Source organism: Bubalus kerabau, chromosome 14 (assembly GCF_029407905.1).
Source record: "Bubalus kerabau isolate K-KA32 ecotype Philippines breed swamp buffalo chromosome 14, PCC_UOA_SB_1v2, whole genome shotgun sequence".
In the NCBI taxonomy this organism is placed as follows: domain Eukaryota; kingdom Metazoa; phylum Chordata; class Mammalia; order Artiodactyla; family Bovidae; genus Bubalus; species Bubalus kerabau.
In genome coordinates this window covers 45,120,177-45,139,635 of record NC_073637.1, presented here as the reverse complement: position 1 = coordinate 45,139,635, position 19,459 = coordinate 45,120,177, and the positions used below count along the sequence as shown (strand labels likewise).

Sequence of the window (19,459 nt, the reverse complement as noted above, 5' to 3'; positions counted from 1 at the left end):
AAATACATTTAATTATAAATTTAGCATTTGACAAATACCAATTCTCTTGCTTATTTTTTCAAGGACTAGTGAAAATGTCATCAGGATTTGGGAAACCTTGAAGATCTCAAAAACATAGGGGCAGGTAGTTTAAAAGTGGAACAGCTACTTCAGGATGCAATCAGGCCAAACAATGTTGAATAAGGTAGCAAGATTGCTACTTGACACCAATGCCTATTCTTCTTTTCTTCCTTAGTAATATAATCCTGGTGTTTATCTGGGGCAATATTGTGTCCAGCTGAAAGAATGTATGTACATCCTTGCAAGTAGGGTTGGCCATGTGACTCAGTTCTGGCCAATGAGATTTAAGCAGTATGGTGAGTGAGATTTCTAGGACATTGGTTCACTGGGGCTGGCTGTGAAGGGGGCCCTTGGTCTTCCCACACTTCCTCCTCCTGCTCATCTAGAAGGAGGACATAGTGGCCACTGACCACAGCATCTCTCTTGGACTGAGGATGACAAGACAGAAAGATGGCAGCCTGAGTCTCCAGTGACATCTTGGAGCCCCGAACAGCCCACCTTTGGACTTCTTTTACATGCGAGGAGAATTTCTTATCTAAGACACTACTAAACATTTTTTTAATTACATGCATTTAATCCTAACTATTAAAAAGTGATAAATCCAAATCCATTTTAGACAGGGAGAATCATAATAGCATTAGAAAAAATTCAAGACATCGACCATCTTATATGTAAGTGTGTGCCCTGTCACTCAGCTGTGTCCAACTCTGCGACCCTTTGGACTGTATGTAGCCTGCCAGATCCCTTGGTCCATGGGCTTTTTGAGGCAGGAATACTGTCTTCTTTATGGAAGAGAAAACCAGAGCCAGAGCTGTGAAGTGGCTTGCCCAAAGTCACATCATGCAACATTCATTCTGCAAATATTTATTGAGAGTGTTCTATGTGTGAGGCTCTTTGCCAGAAGCTGGGGTACACAGGTGAAGCAGGGTATGTTCTCCATTACCCAGAGACTCACAAAATAGAATTAGCTGGGCTGTGTGCCTTTCTCCCTGCACCCACCGTGAGCTTTGCGATGGGCACTGTCCTCTGACCCCCAACTAGGGGCAGAGATGTGTCCTGGGGAAAGAAGGTCATGGGACAAAGAGGAGGAGTTGCTGATCACCTGGGGCTATCTTGTAACTTGGAGAAAAACAAAGGAAGCAGGAGAAGAAAATCCTGTATTTGATTCTGTTGTAGTCAAGATTAAAGAGAATGCCTGTAGAAAACCATCCAGGTTTCCTTTTTTTTTCTTATGTGTGTAAAACTCACTCACACACACAGCACACACGCAGGAAACCTTTTTGGGGCTGCATTTCTTTTGCTCCTTTATACAAGCATCTTCTGTGTCTGGGTGCCTGTTCATGTGGTTCATGTGGAATGGGAGTGGGGTGGGGGTGGGGGAATAAAACAATACCGTCTCTGGGCGCCCCTGGGGAGAATCTCTAAATTCCCTGGGATAGGAAGTTCGCTAAGAAAGCAGGAGTCAGTTACATTCCCACCAAACAACAAAGGAGGCACAGGCAAGATAAAAGGAGAGTGGGGGTGGAGAGGAAAAAAAAAACAAAACAAAACCAAACCTCCTCACCCCCGTTTAGGGAAGCAGGTGCACCCAGTGCAAACAATATCATTTCTTCTATTATTTGCAGAGTTTAGGAACAAAATAAAACAATACTTCACTCCTCCCCTCTCGGGTGTAGTGGGAGGTGGGGGGGACCTCCAAGGATGCTCAGGGCAATGGAATGGAAAAGATAATTTCTCAGCATATGTAACAGCAAAGGAATTAAATTTAAAATTAACAAGCAAAAAGAAAAGCCCCAGCTGACCAAACAATAAGGAGCCTTGGGCCAAATTAAGTTAAAGTGGCACAAGAATGTTACCTTTGGGTGTGTTAATGGTCGGCCTCCCATCATCGGAGTTGATGAAGTGTGTACACGTTTCCCTTTTCTTACAGGACTGTCTGCAGCTTTAGGACAGTCACCTGAATGACCCAGCGTTTCTGTTTACACTTCTGCCTGTTTACACTGGGATTGCCACAAGCATGTAACACACGCTGGCACTTGGAAGTGAGAACCACAGGAAAAATCAGAGAGGGAACTTCACGTCCCTCCACAAGCACGGGCCCCTTTTGAAGCCTGGGAGGGCGGTAGCAATGTGTTTGCCTGCGCTCACGTAAAGTTTGTGAAGGTACACTATTTTGTCCATTTTAAGTGGCCCCCAGATTCATAAACTTTAGGCCCTACAAAATCTTCACAATATTTTGGCCAAAGAATTCAGGGTTTGATCCATCACTCTTTACTTCTGCAGCAGGTCTGGGTGGGGGAGACAGTCCTCAGTCTGGGTCTCCAGGCTAACTCTGCCCAAGGATGAGTCAGGTTTGTTCTTATCTGGGTGACAGTAGTTACAGGAAGGACTCAGGTGATTTGAGGGAAGAACTCGAAGGAAGAAGGAACTGACAAAAACAAGCACAAGCCACCTTGGAACACGGCTGGCGAGGGCCAGGGGTGGGGGAGTGGGGTGGGAGAGTGGGTTGTCTGAAGACAGCATGGTGTCTGTCATCTAGATTTTCTTCCAGCTCAGTCCCCAAGGACCCATGCCAGGACCTGCAATAAAGAGAGTCCTGAGAATTAAAGAGGCATCTCACTCATATGGCTGTAATGGCTCTGAGAACTCTAAGTTGAGCTACAGCCCAGCATGATTGGGGATGAAGGCTATTTTCTCCACAGGTCACTGTCAAAGCTGATGGAGAATAGAACCAGCTCTCCCTGTTCCCTACTCTTCAGCTATCTCTGCCCCAGAAGGAAGCCTTCTGAGCATAAAGGGTCTGGAAAGGATGTAGGGAAGCCATGATGCTTCTGTGGTCTTGGCAGCTTTGAGGTGGTGCGGACAACTTTGGTAGCAGCTGCTAAATAGGAGAAAAGGAAAATGTCATCTTGATGCCAGAAAAACCTGTGAGCTATCCCTGGGCCACTAAAAGAAGCTAGTCATGGGGAACTGGGGTTGAGAGTAATCGCCACAATGAGCTCAAGATGACGACAGTATAATAATAACAATGACAATAGGTTAATTATATACATTAATGATAATGTAATTGTTTATAATGGGATTCCTTGGTGGCTCAGCAGTAAAAAAAATCTGTCACAATGTAGGAGACACAGGTTTGATCCCTGGGTCAGGAAGATCCCCTGGAGAAGAAATGACAATCCACTCCAATATTCTTGCCTGGGAAATCCCATAGACAGAGGAGCCTGGCGGGCTACAGGGTCGCAGAGTCGGACATGACTGAAGTGACTGAACACAATCGTTTATTAGTAGTGTATGATTAGTGGGTTCAGCTATCCACACCCAGGCTCATTTAATGTTCACATCACAGTAAAGTAGGTTCCGTGATTATAATTGCTCTGCCGATGAGGAAAGAGTCTCCAGAGAAAGTAAATTACATGCCCAGGACTCACACACAGCTAGTGAGTATTGAGACAGGAATTCTAACCTGAACTCTCTGAATTATGAGCCCATCTTCTTACCTTTTATATACATGGTAGCAGGAAAAAATGAAGCCAAAGAAATAGTGTTATTGTTGCTCTTGCTGTGAATTTACTTTAGCCATCAGATTGCTGATGTGACCTGGGAAACATGTAATATTGTTGTGACAATTAATTAGATTAGATTATTCATTATAATGAATCATTCTTTATATGTGCATTTCTTAAATGCCTGTAGGTGAGCTCTGGACTATGCTGACTCGTGTCCTCCCCTTGTGCGAAGTTCTCATGCTAAAACTCCAGAAGTCCTTAAGGCCCTTAAAAGTTTCCTACTACTGTTTTGTTACATTTTCTCCCTTCTAGGCAGTTTCATTTTTCACAATCATGAAGTGAAGAAGTGAAGTTGCTCAGTCGTGTCTGACTTTGCCACCCCATGGACTGTACCCTACCAGGCTCCTCCGTCCCTAGGATTCTCCAGGCAGAAATACTGGAGTGGGTTGCCATTTCCTTCTCCAGGAGATCTTCCCAACCCAGGGATCGAATCTGGGTCTCCCGTATTGCAGGCAGACGCTTTACCATCTGAGCCATTCGATCTAATTCATCCTAATGTAAGAACCACCTTCTTCATTAGGTATGTTTACATAATTGGACAAAAGGCTAACCTTAATTTACTTCTAGAAAGTCTGGCCAGATTGTGAGCCTGGATTGTGCCTCTCTGACTGAGGGGAGGAAATTGGAAAAATGTTCTGCCAAAATGTGCTTACTGATTTACTGCCATTGTATATACAAGAATCAAGGTTTACTGTCTGTTTAGAGAACTTGACCATATATAACTAAAGGCCTCAGCCTCTACAGGTAACTTCAGTGGATTTGTAGATAACATGTGTCATTGTGCTAGCAAAGAGGAAGATATTTAAATTCACAGTAGTTGAGGACCCTTTTCTGGGCATCACTCCTGCTGAGAAGATAGAATCCATTGAAAGTAAAATGACTGGACCAGAATTTCCACAATTCAAAACTCTGTGGCTGGTAAAGGTTTGCCTGCTGGGTGAGAACATAGTTTGGCATGTACATTTGCCTATTGTTTCTTACATTTCATGGAAACTTTCAGTTTGCAAAGGTACATGTCATGCGTGCATGCATACTAAGTCACTTCAGTCCTGTCTGACTCTTTGCAACCCCATGGAATGTAGCTCCCCAGGCTCCTCTGTGCATGGAATTCTCCAGGCAAGAATACTGGAATGGGTTGCCATTTCCTTCTCCAGGGGACACGTTGTGATTCTGACTATATATAAAAAGAGTTGGGGTGAGCAAATCATACCTTTAAGCAGGAACCTATCTGTTCTGGATAAAAATAGTTCCACTCACTATGGCTTTGTAAGGAAAACATCAATTAGACTGAGCAATGTTCCCCATGGAACACAGATGCCCTGTCGTCTCTGGACACCTCCTTTGAATTTGGTTTGGACTGTGTCATGTCTTCTGTTAGGAGGAAATTATCAACAACGAGAGGAAATCCTGTACTAGTATTGAATAGTCCTTATTTTAAAGGTACTTCCCTTCTTGTGGGAATTGTATGTAATCAGAACAACACTATAAAATGTCTGATTTATTTTACAAGGTTTGACTTTCAGCCTCATTTTTTTTTAAAAGATTGACTTATTGTGCTTAAGATATTCAATTGTTGAACTAGAGAGCATTCTTCTAGAGCTGCTTGAATCTCACCAAGGTGGGGTGGAGGTTAAAACAGCCACAGGAAGCATGAGGTCCTTAGAGACACCCATGTATTCTAGAGCACACAATGACTAATAAATGCTAAAATTACTCTGGAAAGAACCCTTGAAATACAAACATTTGCCCCCTTTTTTACCTGTTTTCATGCTGAGGGGAACTGGGCCATCTTGCCTATGATTCTCCCACCAGTTTGTGTGGCTTAGCCAAAGGATGGAAGGGGAAGGATGACTGCTGGGTCTTGAAGACCTGAGGGTAAAAGAGAAAATTGAACTTACTTTTCTGCTTCTGAGAGTAGCTAATTATTACTTTTGAACAAGAAGCTGCTTAGAAGCAGGAGGAGTCCAAGAGAATAGTCTCAGTCTCGAGATCTGGCTTCTCCTCTGGTTCATGAAACCAATACGCAGTCTGTAAGGGATGCTGGATGCAGTGTTCTAGGTGCTGACTGACCACCATGTGATACTTCTTAAACATTCCCAGCAAAAGGAAGATAAATTGGTACACCTGAAGGTCCGAGGGGCTTAGCTCAAAGCAACTAGGTGCACGCACAAACGTTTATTAAGTTCTCGTATTAATGTCTTGTCTTGGGCTTCCCAGGTGGCTCAGTTGGAGAAGAATCCACCTGCCAGTGCAGTAGACGAAAGGGATGTGGATTTGATTCCAGGTTAGAAAGATCCCCTGGAAGAGGAAATGGCAACCCACTCCAGTATTCTTGCCTGGAGAATCCCATGGACAGAGGAGCCTGGTGGGCTACAATCCATGGGGCTGCAAAGAGTCAGACACGACTGAGCACACACAACCAACAATCTTGTCTTAAAAACTCATAAGCCTCTTGTATTTCTCTCTGTTGATGTATTAACATTGGCTTCAGTGTAAGTTCAGAGGAACTTTGATAATGGGAGTGTTTCTATAGCTGCACTGTCCAACACAGTAGCCACCAGTCACATGTGGCTACCGAGCACTTAAAATGTGGCTGCAGTGACCAAGGAAATGAATTTTTAATTATATTTAATTTTAATTAATTTAATAGCCACATGAGACTATGTGCCTGTCGTATTGGGCAGCACAGCTCACGATGGACACACTACTTTAGCCAATGGCTTCATGGGTTTTCTGGTACAATAGCAATTATTTCCACGGACAGGTACTGCCACCTTTGGTCAACCATGGTCTGTCCATGGGTGGATCTAAAAGCCACAAGGCTGCTGTGATGCTAGCTAACTTGCCATTCTCTCTGTGGCTCTTGGTAAACACCACCGCTGCCCAGTGCTGCTTGCCAGCCTTCAGCTTCTCTGTGTCAACTGAGTTCAGCACAGTTCTTTCCTCCCCAACGGGGTCCCAGGCAGCCACCATGTGATTTTGGGAAGCCCAAAGCTCTTTGCAAGGACAACATAGGTGACTGCTGCTCAGAGCGCTGACCCCAAACCTGAAGCCCTGCAGTCGTGTTTTCTGTTCTCAGGACGGCAGTACACTGCGTTCCTACCAGGGAAAACTGAGAAGAAAGTTTCTTGCTACCACTGTCCTTTGCCGAGAGCATCCTGCAGTTCCCACAGCAGGTCTTGCTCCAAGCTCCGTGTTTGCCAAAATTCTTCTGGCTTCTGACCTTTTTAGCAGTTGTGCTGAAGTTTCCCTTCACCCGCTTTTGCTAATGGAACTTGGCAGTTCCAACACTGCATTATCTTTAGACAGGGATCTTCCCAGCTACTCTTGAACCACCTGCAGGGTTTCTTTCTCCTTTTACCAATCCCATATAGTCTCTGTTTTTGTGACTCCCAGCCTCCTCCCCTACCCCCTGTCATCAAGGTAAACTTAAAGAGCTCAGAGGCATTCATATTCCTCATTTTTTTCTGAACAAATTTTGATGAATATATAGTACACTCCGGTTTATTCAAAAGCATGGAGGAATAGGGCATTCTCATTGATAGATAATTTTAGCTTACTGAAAGTAACTGTACCTGCCAAATGTAGGTTAGTCAATTTTCTGAGAATCCAGAACAATAAAACAGTCTTAATGATGAAGCTAGGCAATACAATGCATTGCAATGCAATATTTCTTTGGGGGCTTAGACGACATTTAGGGTCTTGCAATGCCTTTGAGTTATTATTATGAACAGTAATTACCCTTCAATGGTACAGCATGGAATAATTATGTTTATCTTAGTTTCCCAGTCAGTTGGATTCAAGATAAACAGACCTTTGCAGCAGATAAAAACAATTTTCTAATTTTTTGTCTAGCAATGATTACGTTTTAATTTGGGGGTTCTATGTGATTATATTTATTATATTATATTATTAATGTTAACATGGTTCATATGGAATGCTTAAAATTTACTTAAATATTTTGGGGATTAACTAAAATCTGAAAAAGGAAAGGAAAGTGAAGTTGCTGAATTGTGTCTGACTCTTTGCAACCCCATGGATTGTAGCCTATGAGGCTCCTCCATCCATGGAATTTTCCAGGCAAGAGTACTGAAATGGGTTGCCATTTCCTTCTCCAGGGGAAAATCTGAAAACATTCCTTTTAAATAAAGGTGTTTTTGAAGCAACAGGTGCAATCCAGAAAGTTGAATATAAATCAGGCTTTTAAAGAATGAATCTTGTATAAGAAAATTTATTTTTATGAAAATGAAATAATGTATTTATCATAATAAATACGAAAAGCGCAGAAAATTTTTTAAAAAAAATCTCTAATCTTCATCTCAATGAATGCCAGCTGGGTGATGTTCCTCCTAGTTCTTTTTCTATACATGTAAACATAAATAGATTTCTGTATATTTACAAAACAGAATTATATGAAATTAGATTTCATAATTCACTTCTTTTATTTAAGATTTTTCCATGTCATTGAAGTCTCTGAAAATCATTTTAAATGGAAACACTATCATTTATTTACCTGTTTCCCTTCTTTTTTTTTTAAATTTTATTTTATTTTTAAACTTTACATAATTGTATTAGTTTTGCCAAATATCAAAATGAATCTGCCACAGGTATACATGTGTTCCCCTTCTTTGACATATTTTCCCAGGTGGCGCTGATAGCTCAGACGGTAAAGAATCTGCCTGCAGTGCAGGAGACCCAGGTTCAATCCCTGGGTCAGGGAGATCCCCTGGAGAAGGGAATGGCAACCCACTCCAGTATTCTTGCCTGGAGAATTCCATGGAGAGAATAGCCTGGCGGGCTACAATCCATGGGGTCAAAAAGAGTTGGATAAAACTGGGCAACTTTCATTTTATCTCTCAGGTGGTGCCAGCGGTAAAGAATCCAGCTGCCAGTGGAAGAGACACAAGAGACGCGAGTTTGATCCCTGGGTTGGGAAGATGCTCTGGAGGAGGAATTGGCAACCCACTCCAAAATTCTTGCCTGGGGAATCCCATGGACAGAGGAACCTGGCGGGCTACAGTCCATGGTGTTGCAAAGAGTTGGACACGACTGAGCAACTGAACACACTCACACGCTTCTTTGACATATCAGTTCAGTTCAGTTGCTCAGTCCTGTCCGACTCTTTGTGACCCCATGGAGTGTAGACCACCAGGCTCCTCTATCCAAGGGATTTTCCAGGCAAGAATACTGGAGAGGGTTGCCATGCCCTCCTCCAGGGGATCTTTCTGACCCAGGGATTGAACCCGTGTCTCCTGCATTGCAGGTGGATTCTTTATCCACTGAGCCACCTGGGAAACCATATTAACATAAACAAATATCTATGATGATTTTGGGGACAGAGTAGGGTATCAGTTCAGTTGAGTCACTCAGTCGTATCTTACTCTGTGACTCCATGGCTGCAGCATGCCAGGCTTCCCTGTCCATCACTAACTCCTGGAGCTTGCTCAAACCATGTCCATTGAGTTGGAGATGCCATCCAACCCTGTCATCCTCTGTCGTCCCCTTCTCCTCCTGCCTTTAATCTTTCCCAGCATCAGAGTCTTTTCCAGTGAGTCAGTTCTTTGCATCAGGTAATCAAAGTGTTGGAGCTTCAGCTTCATCATCAGTCCTTCCAATGAATATTCAAGACGATTTCCTTTAGGATTGACTGGTTTGATCTCCTTGAAGTCCAAGGGACTCTGAAGAGTCTTCTCCAACACCACAGTTCAAAAGCATTGATTCTTCAGCACTCAGCTTCCTGTTTGCATTTTCTCACTATAATAAATAATGATGCTGTGAACACCCTATTCATAAATTTTGGAGAATCTCAGCTTATTTCCTCAGCATATATTCCTAACGTTATTACTTGCAAAGAATGTGAACATTTTTAAAACCCTTGACATTCACTGCACAATTGCTTTCTAGAACGATTGTAACATATACGTTTCCTGCAGCAGCATGTGAGTGTCTCCCAGCGCCCCCTGCAGAACCGTGTGTGCATATACCTGGTGGTTCAAACTAGAGCCATGGACTGGATCCAAGGTGACTAGGTGAAACTAGTCTCTTCCATTTCCTACCTGTGGGACCTGAAGCAAGTTATTTAATTTTGCCAAACCTCAGTTTCCTAAAAGTAAATTGTATGACATGATGACAAATTGAGGTGATAATAAATCGCAGTGTATTATTCAGTGCATGTGTGTGTGTGTGTATGTGCTCATTCTTTCAGTCATGTCTGACTCTTTGTGACCCCATGGACTGTAGCCCACCAGGCTTCTCCATCCATGGGATTTTCCAGGCAAGAATACTGGAGTGGGTTGCCATTTCCTCCTACAGGGAATCTTCCTGAGCCAGGGATCGAACTTGCATCTCCTGCATTGCAGGTAGATTCTTTACTGCTGAGCCATAGTAAGTGCTTAATAAATGCTAGCTATAAATAAAATAGGTAGTTAAAAGTTCTATTCTAATGGGAAATATGAGATCTAATGTCACTTCATTTTGTATGTCATAAAATTTTTAAGACAAATAATTGTAGTTATTTTTTTTTATTTTTATAGAAGCAGTCCTAGAAAAGCTAGAAATTACAAATCAGCATGGGGGAAAAGACATAATCCCAACAATCTTAGCTTTTTTATATATTTACATCTTCACTTTTATTTTGAAGGGAATGTTATTTTACTGACAGCTTCCTTAATTTATTCCCTGGTTGTTGGTCCATCCTTTTTATGTTCTTACTTTTAAGAGTAGGGTTTTTTTGTTTGTTTGTTTGTTTTTTTGCTGTACTGCTCAGTTTGTAGGACTTTTATTTCCCCAACTAGGAATCAAACTTGGACTCTAGGCAGTGAGATCTTGAAGTCCTAACCACTGGACTTCCAGGGAATTCCTTAGTTCTATTTTCTCACCACAGCTTCCCACTTTCTTCTTGGTGGGTGGGTTTACTCTGTTTCAAGTAGCCTTGCATTTGTGCACCAGGATTTATATTTCTGCATCCAGTCCATCTTGTCTTGGCATCCCTGAAAATTCATTCCAGTTCTGGCAATCACTTGAATCTTGAATACGTTGTATTTTCCTTTCCTTTCCTTTCCTCCCCACCAGCTTCCCCGTCTCCACCACCCATGACTCACCTTCCACTGCTTTTCTGGGAAATCGAAAGAGGTTGTCACTGTTAGCTGAATTCTGCGTTATACCAAAACAAGACTATCTCTTAGGAGATATTTTCAAAAGAGGAAAAAAAAAATTGTCCTCCAGTCTCTTAGTTAATTTCAGGTTAAATGCATTTTTCTGTGATTGATGCTTTGAGAAATAAAGAATGCTCTTTATTTTACAGGGAATTTTCAGGGATCAAACTTGCATTTCCTACATTGCAGGTAGATTCTTTAAAATTTCTGTAAAACAGGAATTTTACAGTTTAGTGAGAAAAAGAAGAGACATATACCTTTAACTTCAATTCAGTGAATAAAGTGTGAAGTGCTGTAACAGAAAAAGCCAAGGGAGTTTAGAGAGCAAGCTTATTTTCAAGTGGAAAGATTAAGACAATTTCATAAAGAAGAAGCCCTCTGTGTCAAAGCTGGAGGATGGATTGGATCTGACCCGTCTGTGTGAAGGACAGGAAGAACATGACAGGGACTAGATCCAAAGGTGGCCTCAAGCACTGTAGGTGTGGGAGGTGCTCTGTTGTTACCTCAGGAGATGTTTGATGGTTTATCTGGGCAGATGGTCAGTTGGTCATGTGGCTGAAATGCAACCTATAGAAAGGGAGTGATGAGGCAGTGATCATAGGGGACATTGCTGTCAGACTAGGCAGGCTGACTCCTTTAAAGGTGGGGGAAATGAGTAGAGCTTTCTCTGGGAAGAATACTCTGGAAAGAGTTCACACGTTGGACCAGGGACCAGAAAGCCTGAAGCTGGGCTCCATTAAATGGCACTGCCCCTAGAGTCCAGACAAGCAGTGACCGAATGAAGCTGGCTGGTGGTTTCCCTGCTCAACATCTGGGGGGGTTAGTTTTATTCATTCTACCAAGAAACATTTTTTCAGTGTTTTTAAATTTGTGTCTTAAACTGAGTCTTCTCAGTTCTTCCTGCCCTGGCTCCCTGCTCCTCCTGACTCAATTTTGAATAAAAACATGGATTTTAAAAGCTAAGATCCTGTATTCTTATTTTGTGCCACTTTGACATCATTTTAAGTGCTTTTAAATCTTGTATCCTCACAACCACTCTGCCAGGTAGGTGCTATTCTTATTCTTCCTTTCAATGACGAGGTTATTGAGGCATAAACTGATGAGCAAAACTGCCTGAGGTCAAATTCATGACAACAGTGTGAGGCCCAGGGTTTGGACCCAGGCAGTGTCTTGTTCCAAAGCCCTTTCTTTGAGGCCCTTGAAGGTACAGAATACCTCTAGTATGAGATAAACTGAGCAAGCCCAAGGTTAAACGGCCACTGACGTTTGCTCTCCGTGTTCTGAACCAGTGGAGCATTGGGGGTTGAAGAGGACAAGCCCCAGTTTGGTGTCACACTCACCTTGGCTGCAGCTGGTGGTGGCCAGGCGGGAAAACAGGCCAGCACCACACAAGCTTTCAGATTTTGAAAGAAGCTGGAAATCTAGATTTTTGTATGAAATTTCATGACTTTAAAATGTTGGCTTAAATTTACTTAAACATATGACAGCCAAGTAAGATCCATCTGTGGGTCAGACGTGGCCCACAGGCTGCCATTGGTTACTGCTGCATGAGTCTGGGACACCATGTGGTCCAGGCAGGGGGTGAGAGGGTGAATCTCCTGCATCCTGGGTAGGAGAGTTTTGTTGTGTGGAAGGAACTTCTCTTTTGTTCTCGGAGTAAGAGAAAAGTCAGGGCACAACTGTATTGGAGTCTTGTGAGGTGAGATTTTTCTGACATTTACATACTTGGGAAAGTATTTTTCCCCTGCCAGATGTCATATTTATCCAACTGCACAGACTGGGCCTGGCTGAGTGGATAATGGACAAAGAACTGAGACTTTTACATCTGCATTTAGGACCATGTTCTAAAACACTAGTGAATGGGGCTTTGTATCTATATTGGTACCCAAGAAATTTTAAGTGATAGAGGTGACTTTATGATAGCATATCTATTGTCACCAAAGGAAGATTTTTATTACTTGCATTTCCCAAAGGGAGAGGTCATGCTATACCACACTGGGCCACATGGGTGAGTATCCGTCAGCAGACAGAAAGGAGTGACAGGAACACGTAGGCTAAGGTCTCTACTGTGTTTTCTGTGGGAAAGGCAGGCAGAGCAGGAGTAACATTTCAGGATCAGCTAGTTTGAATGGTCCTGTTAGATATAGAAGGTGGCTGGGGAAATGGACTCAGGATTGGTTGGTCTGCGCATGAAAAGTGTGTTCAGAGACAATTCCCAAGTTATTATCTTAGGAATTAGCCCTGGGAGGGTCAATCTCTCCCTGGCCAGCTAGGCCTCTCAAGAAGTCAAAACATCATAAAATATAGAAACTAAAAAAATAAAATTAATATAGAGTTTCATCAGGATTTCTAAAAGCTAAGTGCCTTCACCACTGTTCTTTTCTCTGGAAGAATGCAAACATTTAAGAACAAGAATTTTCTTCCAAGTCCAACTTAGTCATGTCCTCAGGCCTGGGTATGAACTCTTTTCATTTTCTTTTTTAAAAAAATTTTTTGGGGCAGTCCCACATGGCATGTGATATCTTATCTCCCCAACCATGGATTGAACCCATTCTCCCTGCAGTGGAAATATGGAGTCTTCACCACTGGACAACCAGGGAAATCCTCTGAGCTCTTCTCCTTTTCATTGCTTTCTACAAATGTCTTTTTAGTTTTGATTTGTGCTTTGATCCAGGAGTTATTTGGGAATGAATTTCTTCCAATAAAATGTACCCATTTTAAGGGTCTAGCTCAGTGAGTTCTGACAAATGTGTCTACTGGGATAAACATTGCCACAATTAAGACACAGAACATTCCCAGCTTGAATATCCTTTTTATTTTTTGTTTTAATGTCATTTGATTACGATCAGAGCATTGACTGTAGAAATCTGTATCTTAAAAAGTTTGTTAAGGTTTCTTTACAAGAGCAAAAAAAAAGAAAAAAGAAAAAGGAGTAATTTGTAAAAAATGCTTAAATATCAAATATTCTCTCTCTGGTGATCTCTCCTAGATCATCTTTATTCTGTTCCTAAGGCAGTCTGGTTATCCTTATGTTAAGCCATACTTATGCCGCAGTACTGTGGGGCCTTTTTGTGCATGCCCACTCCTCTTCATGAGACAGTGAGCTTCCTCAAGGTCAGGGCCACATCGTCACTGAGTCCCTGGGGCTACAATGGGACTCAGTGTGGCAAAGATGCTTGACCAATATCCATATCTAGAGTTGAATTAAGTACATCTTGCCTGTGCCCTTAAGGACCCATGTGGGTGGCAGGTGCTTTAGAGACCCCCATCCACTACCCCAGGCCTTATCTTTACAGTGACTCAATTCATGTTAAGATATCTCCCCTGGGGACTTCTCTGGTCATCCAGTGGCTAAGACTCCAAGATCCCAATGCAGGGGGCCTGGGTTCAGTCCCCGGTCAAGGAACTAGATCCCACATGTTGCAACTAAGACCCAATGCAGCCAAATAAGAAAATTTAAAAGATTTACAAAGATATTTCCCTGTTCTTTATATTATTTTATTTTTGGCTGCACTGCAAGGCTTGCAGCATCTTAGTTCCCTGACCAGGGATGGAACCCAGGCCCCCAGCAGTAAAAGTGCCAAGTCCTAACCACTGGCCAGTCAGGGAACCCCCTCTCCTGTTCTTTAGAGACCCTGAATAATTAAAATAAATCATTCTAACACACCTATTGATTTCTCTGTCAGGACCCGGTGGGTTGAAATAAGGAGAAAAAGAAAGAAAGAAAATTAATACAGAGTTCCATCAGTATTTTGCACTTCTAGGAGAAGCGTGTATTGACAAAAGGGCTCATCTCTCAAAGAGGCTCAAGTCCATTGTTTTGTAGGTCCTATTTCATTTTGATTGGTTGATGAGACTACGTCAGTTCTTGTGCAATTTGTAGTCAGCTTCATTTCCTGGTTCTCACACAGCCGCCTGACATTGTTGTGTTTGGATTCACGACACGGCTGGGGGATGTTTACGTCCCCACCCAGACAGCTGTGCTCACTGAAACAGAAGGAACGTTGATGCTGTTTACTTCTAGACTGGTAAAACACCAAAACCCCTCGTCTCTAAAAAATGGTTACTATTTTATTTAAAGGTGAACTAAAGCTGTTTATGTCAACTCAGCACTATCTTATAAGGGTTTTCCCAAGTTAGCGTAAATTGAAAATGCTCTTACGTTATTTTCAAAGTGTCAAAAAATGGTAGGTCGTGGAAATTCTGCAGATTTTTATTTCTGGCATAATTGGAAGATTTGGAATCATGGTTAAGAGAGTGTTTCCATCTATTTATTCTAAATTGGCCAAGTCTTGAAAATTACCGAGATAGCTGGTCCTTTTGTCATGAGTCCCCAAAATCAGAATTGCTTGGCTGATGGCTGGACTCTGACTTTCTTGAAAAGTTTCCAAGGCAGCCTTCATCCTAAAACATACTGGCCATTTAGGAAAGGCCAGAGGAATCTACTTTACCAATAAGAGGCCACTTCCGGTGGTCCTAGGGAAACAAGATAATCCCTTTTGGGGTGGGCTTTACAAATATTACACAACTTTTACACCCTACAATTCTCAAGATACAACTTAGTTCTGTGGATAAGCTGAGCTATCAGAAAAGAACCTCATGTTGTGTAAAAGGGCCATCTTTTCACTGTTTAATCCTTTACAGACCCAGCATCAACCTTCCCAACCCCGATAGCTGTATTTCTCATCTTTTAGATTCTAAGAGCTTATATTAGGAATATAATAAGAGAACATCTTGACAAGTTTCAGGAAATGAAGCTTACTTGACAGAAGCAAATTTCTTTCTTTAAAATACCCAAAGGTACTCAAATTATGTTTCCAAATCTTTGCATTCTTTGGCCTGATTCTCAAATATGTTTTCAAATCTTTGCACTCTTTGACCTGCAGAAAAGTTCTATAAGAGCCTCAGATTTCCATGATTCACATGCAGATGGAATCCTAGAATACTGTCTGAATTTCAATTAATTTTTGGCTTCCTTGCTGATTCAGGTGATCTGAGTGATATAGGCTGTTACTTGCCTACTCAGTATCTATTCTTGCCTTCTTCCTGAGTGACAGATTTTTTTAGCTGAGCACATTACTGCCTAGAACAAGACACATTTCCAGCCCCCATTCTGCTTGGAATGGCCAATTAGTTGCAAGTGGAATTTGTTAGGAAGGGCTTCTAGAAAGTATACCTTTTGAAAGTGACACATGGAGGAATGGCATTTTTTCCTTGCCCATCCCCACTTCCTCAGTGCCAACCAGGATCGTGGCCCTGATGGCTAGACCTTCACATCATAATGGCTTTTGAGATGACCCTGAAGATGGAAGCTCCTGGGTTAAGAATGCTGGAGCAGGGAGATAGGAGTGTGGGTCCTTGATGGCCCTATGGTGCCACTGTTACTGCTGTTGTTATGTTCCTAAGTTGTGTCCGACTCTTTGTGACCCCATGGACTGTAGTCCACCAGGCTCCTCTGACCATGGGAGAGGAGCAAAAATACTGGAGTGGGTTGTCATGCCATCCTCCAGGGGATCTTCCTGATCCAGGGATCGAACCTGAGTCTCCTGTGTCTCCTGCATTGGCAGGTAGATTCTTTTACCACTGAGTCACCAGGGTAGAACTGCTTATTCTTGGGACTTCATTACTGTGAGGAAGTAATAAACTTTCATCTGGCTTAAGCCATAAACCCTATGTGATTTACTGGGTTAATTAATGCTGATCCTGTTAATATTAATGAGAATTGAATATATTTGAGAATTTCACTTACCTAATGCTTAATTAATGCTTGTTGAGAGCCAAGTCTTCCTGGACTAAATGTGATGTAGTTATAAAAGCATACCAAAAAAGCTAGATGCCAAATATAGAACTTGACTTTTAAAGCCTCTGCTAAGAAATTATATTATCTAATGTCTCTAAATAGCTGGAAAACTGTAGAAACACACAAAGGATGTTTGGCCTTCAGCTCAGGCAGACCTGAGCTTGGATTCAGGGCTCTGCCTCTGACCTACCATTTGCTAGTCAGCTGTGTGACCTTAGGCAAGTTACTGAACTTGCAAGCAGCCTCTTTGCTCTTCATCTACACACTGGGGAAAAGAATATATACCTTACATTTGTTGGGAGAGTTAAATGAGATAATGTAGGTAGAGCAGAAGTCAGCAAAATAAAGTGGGCTGAGTTGACATAATAGAACATGAGAGGAAAAATGTAGAGAGTTAAGGGAAGGGACAAAATTCTAAAAAAATAGACTTCATAAGCCTTTTCCATGTATTGTTGCACTCATGTGTTAACTCTTCCCTTACTTTCAGTCTTTCTCTTCTGTAACTCAGCCTATGTACTCTTACCAGCTCGGTCTTCTTAGGTCTGCTTCCCTTGCATGAACCTTCAGCAGCCTGGCGTTTGACACCGAAGGATTTGGCCAGGATTCTGAAGTCTCTGACATCACATCCAAGACTTCAACACCGAAACTTTCTGCTCTAAATGTTCCCACCTTCTTTGCAGGTCCCACATATTTCAATCCCTATCTAGAGCCAACTCACACACATCTCTTCCATAAGTCCCTTCTTAGTCACTCCTTCCTTCCTGCACATGAATCACATGATCTAGAAGTCATTTGTTGCTTTCTCTGATGTATCAGTGTTTTCCTTCCTGGTCAAAGAGCTGGTTTTATTTGTTTCTGTCTGTGTTAGTAACATGTTAGTTGCGTGTTTGACCAAGGAGCAATGGCAGGTGGTTCATAGCCCATGAAAGACCAGCAGGGTATCTCCCAAATTGCTCACAGGGAGGTGCTGCCACCAGGGATTGCCTATGGCTCAGACTGAAATCTTTAATCTTGCAGTCACAGAAGTCTTAATTTTACTCATTTGTTCACTCGGTAAATGTTGATTGAATTTACCATAGTACTGAGATTTCCAACTGACCCAATCCCTCAAGGGCAGACTTGCAGTAACCAAAATTACTTGGGAATTAAGCAATTAAGGCAATTTATAAGAACCAGTAGTGCTGAGGGGGCTCAAACGTACTCTTGACCCTCAGCTGGTGAGCTCTGCCTCTGTGGATCCTGATTTTCCTCAGAGATTGCTCGGTGAGTCAAAGAACTCCTGCTTCATGCCCTGAGCTCCAGCTAGCCTGGTACTCCTCTGTGTTCATGCGGCTCTCTCTGCTCGTCATTGGCCCACGTGAGCCAACACAGCAACTCAGGTCCCTGGCTCCCTGGATGTGCCGGCCGGGCCTTGCCATGGTCCTGTGGATGGTGGACTAGCCCCACTTTTTTCCCACTCAACACTGCAAATGTCTGCCATATTCAAGGAGCCGTTCTGATGCTTTAAAGTGACTGGGCCTGTTCTTCTGGATACTGATTTTACATTTCATCTCTTGTAGATCTCTTGTAAAATTTTATCTCTTTTTTTCTAAGATTCTTAGGGGAGGCTTACTCCTGCATCAAAATACTGACAGTCTTGTGCTCTGCCTTCATGGCCTCCTGCCTCCCTGTGTTTAACAAATAGTTGCCATCAGGTTGAAGACTGGATGGAAAAGGGCAGGCCTCAGAAGATGTACACCTTGAAGACAGGTACCTTTCATCTGAAAATTAAAAAAAGGGATGACTATTTCTCAGGTTATTAGTCAATTTTTAGCTGTGTTGGGAAAGGGGAGCTGTGGTAACTTTGCTCAGGGACTGATTGTGACTGGGCAGCAGTGGCGGGAGGGCCTCCTCCTTACGCTCTAGGCCAATGTGTAGGAGATAAGTCAAGGATAATAGAGCCCCAGACATGCTCTACTGGGTTATGGCTGCCATACTCAGCTCATGGGAGAGGAAGACCTTGCACAAACGTCCAAAGTGAAAGGATCATGGGGTGACGTGGACGCGGTTAGCAGCTTCTCTAAAGAAGTGAAGAAAGCAGCCATGAAGAAGTGAAGTGAAGTGAAGTTGCTCAGTCGTGTCCGACTCTTTGCAACCCCATGGACTGTAGCCTACCAGGCTCCTCCATCCATGGGATTTTCCAGGCAAGAGTACTGGAGTGGGGTGCCATTTCCTTCTCGAGGAGATCTTCCCAACCCAGGGACCGAACCCGGGTCTCCTGCATTATAGGCAGACGCTTTACCGACTGAGCCACCAGGGAAGAGTCATAAAAAGGAACAAAACTGAGTCAGTTCCAGTAAGGTGGATGAACCTAGTCATACAGAGTGAAGTAAGTCAGAAAGAGAAAAACAAATATTATATATTAACTCATATATATGGAATCTAGAAAGATGGTAGTGATGAACCTATTTGCAGGGCAGGAATAGAGACTCAGATGGAGAGAATGGAGTTATGGACACAGCGGGGGAAGGAGAGGGTGGGACAAATTGAGAAAGTAGCCTTGAAATATATATATATATATATCACAATGTGTAAAATAGGCTTCCGTGGTGGCTCAGGTGGTAAAAAAATCCACCTGCAAGGCAGGAGATCTGGGTTTGATGAGATCTGGCATGGCAACCCACTCCAGTATTCTTGCCTGGAAAATCCCCATGAATAGAGGAGCCTGGTGGGATACAGTCCGTGGGGTCACACGACTGAGCGACTAAGCACACACATGTGTAAAATAGATAGCTAGTGGGAGGCTGCTTAGCCTGGTGCTCTGCGAGGACTTAGAAGGGTGGGATATGGGGGTAGGGTGGGAGGGAGGCTCAAGACAGAGGGGATATATGTATACC

General features: G+C 42.7%; 1 non-coding gene across 1 annotated transcript; it reads right to left on the bottom strand.

The window, feature by feature from the left end:
* Positions 1-18,810: 18,810 nt before the first annotated feature.
* On the bottom strand, positions 18,811-18,882 carry TRNAY-AUA (transfer RNA tyrosine (anticodon AUA)). The gene has a single exon. It is a non-coding gene; the product is annotated as a tRNA-Tyr (tRNA).
* Between the last annotated feature and the right edge of the window lie 577 nt (positions 18,883-19,459).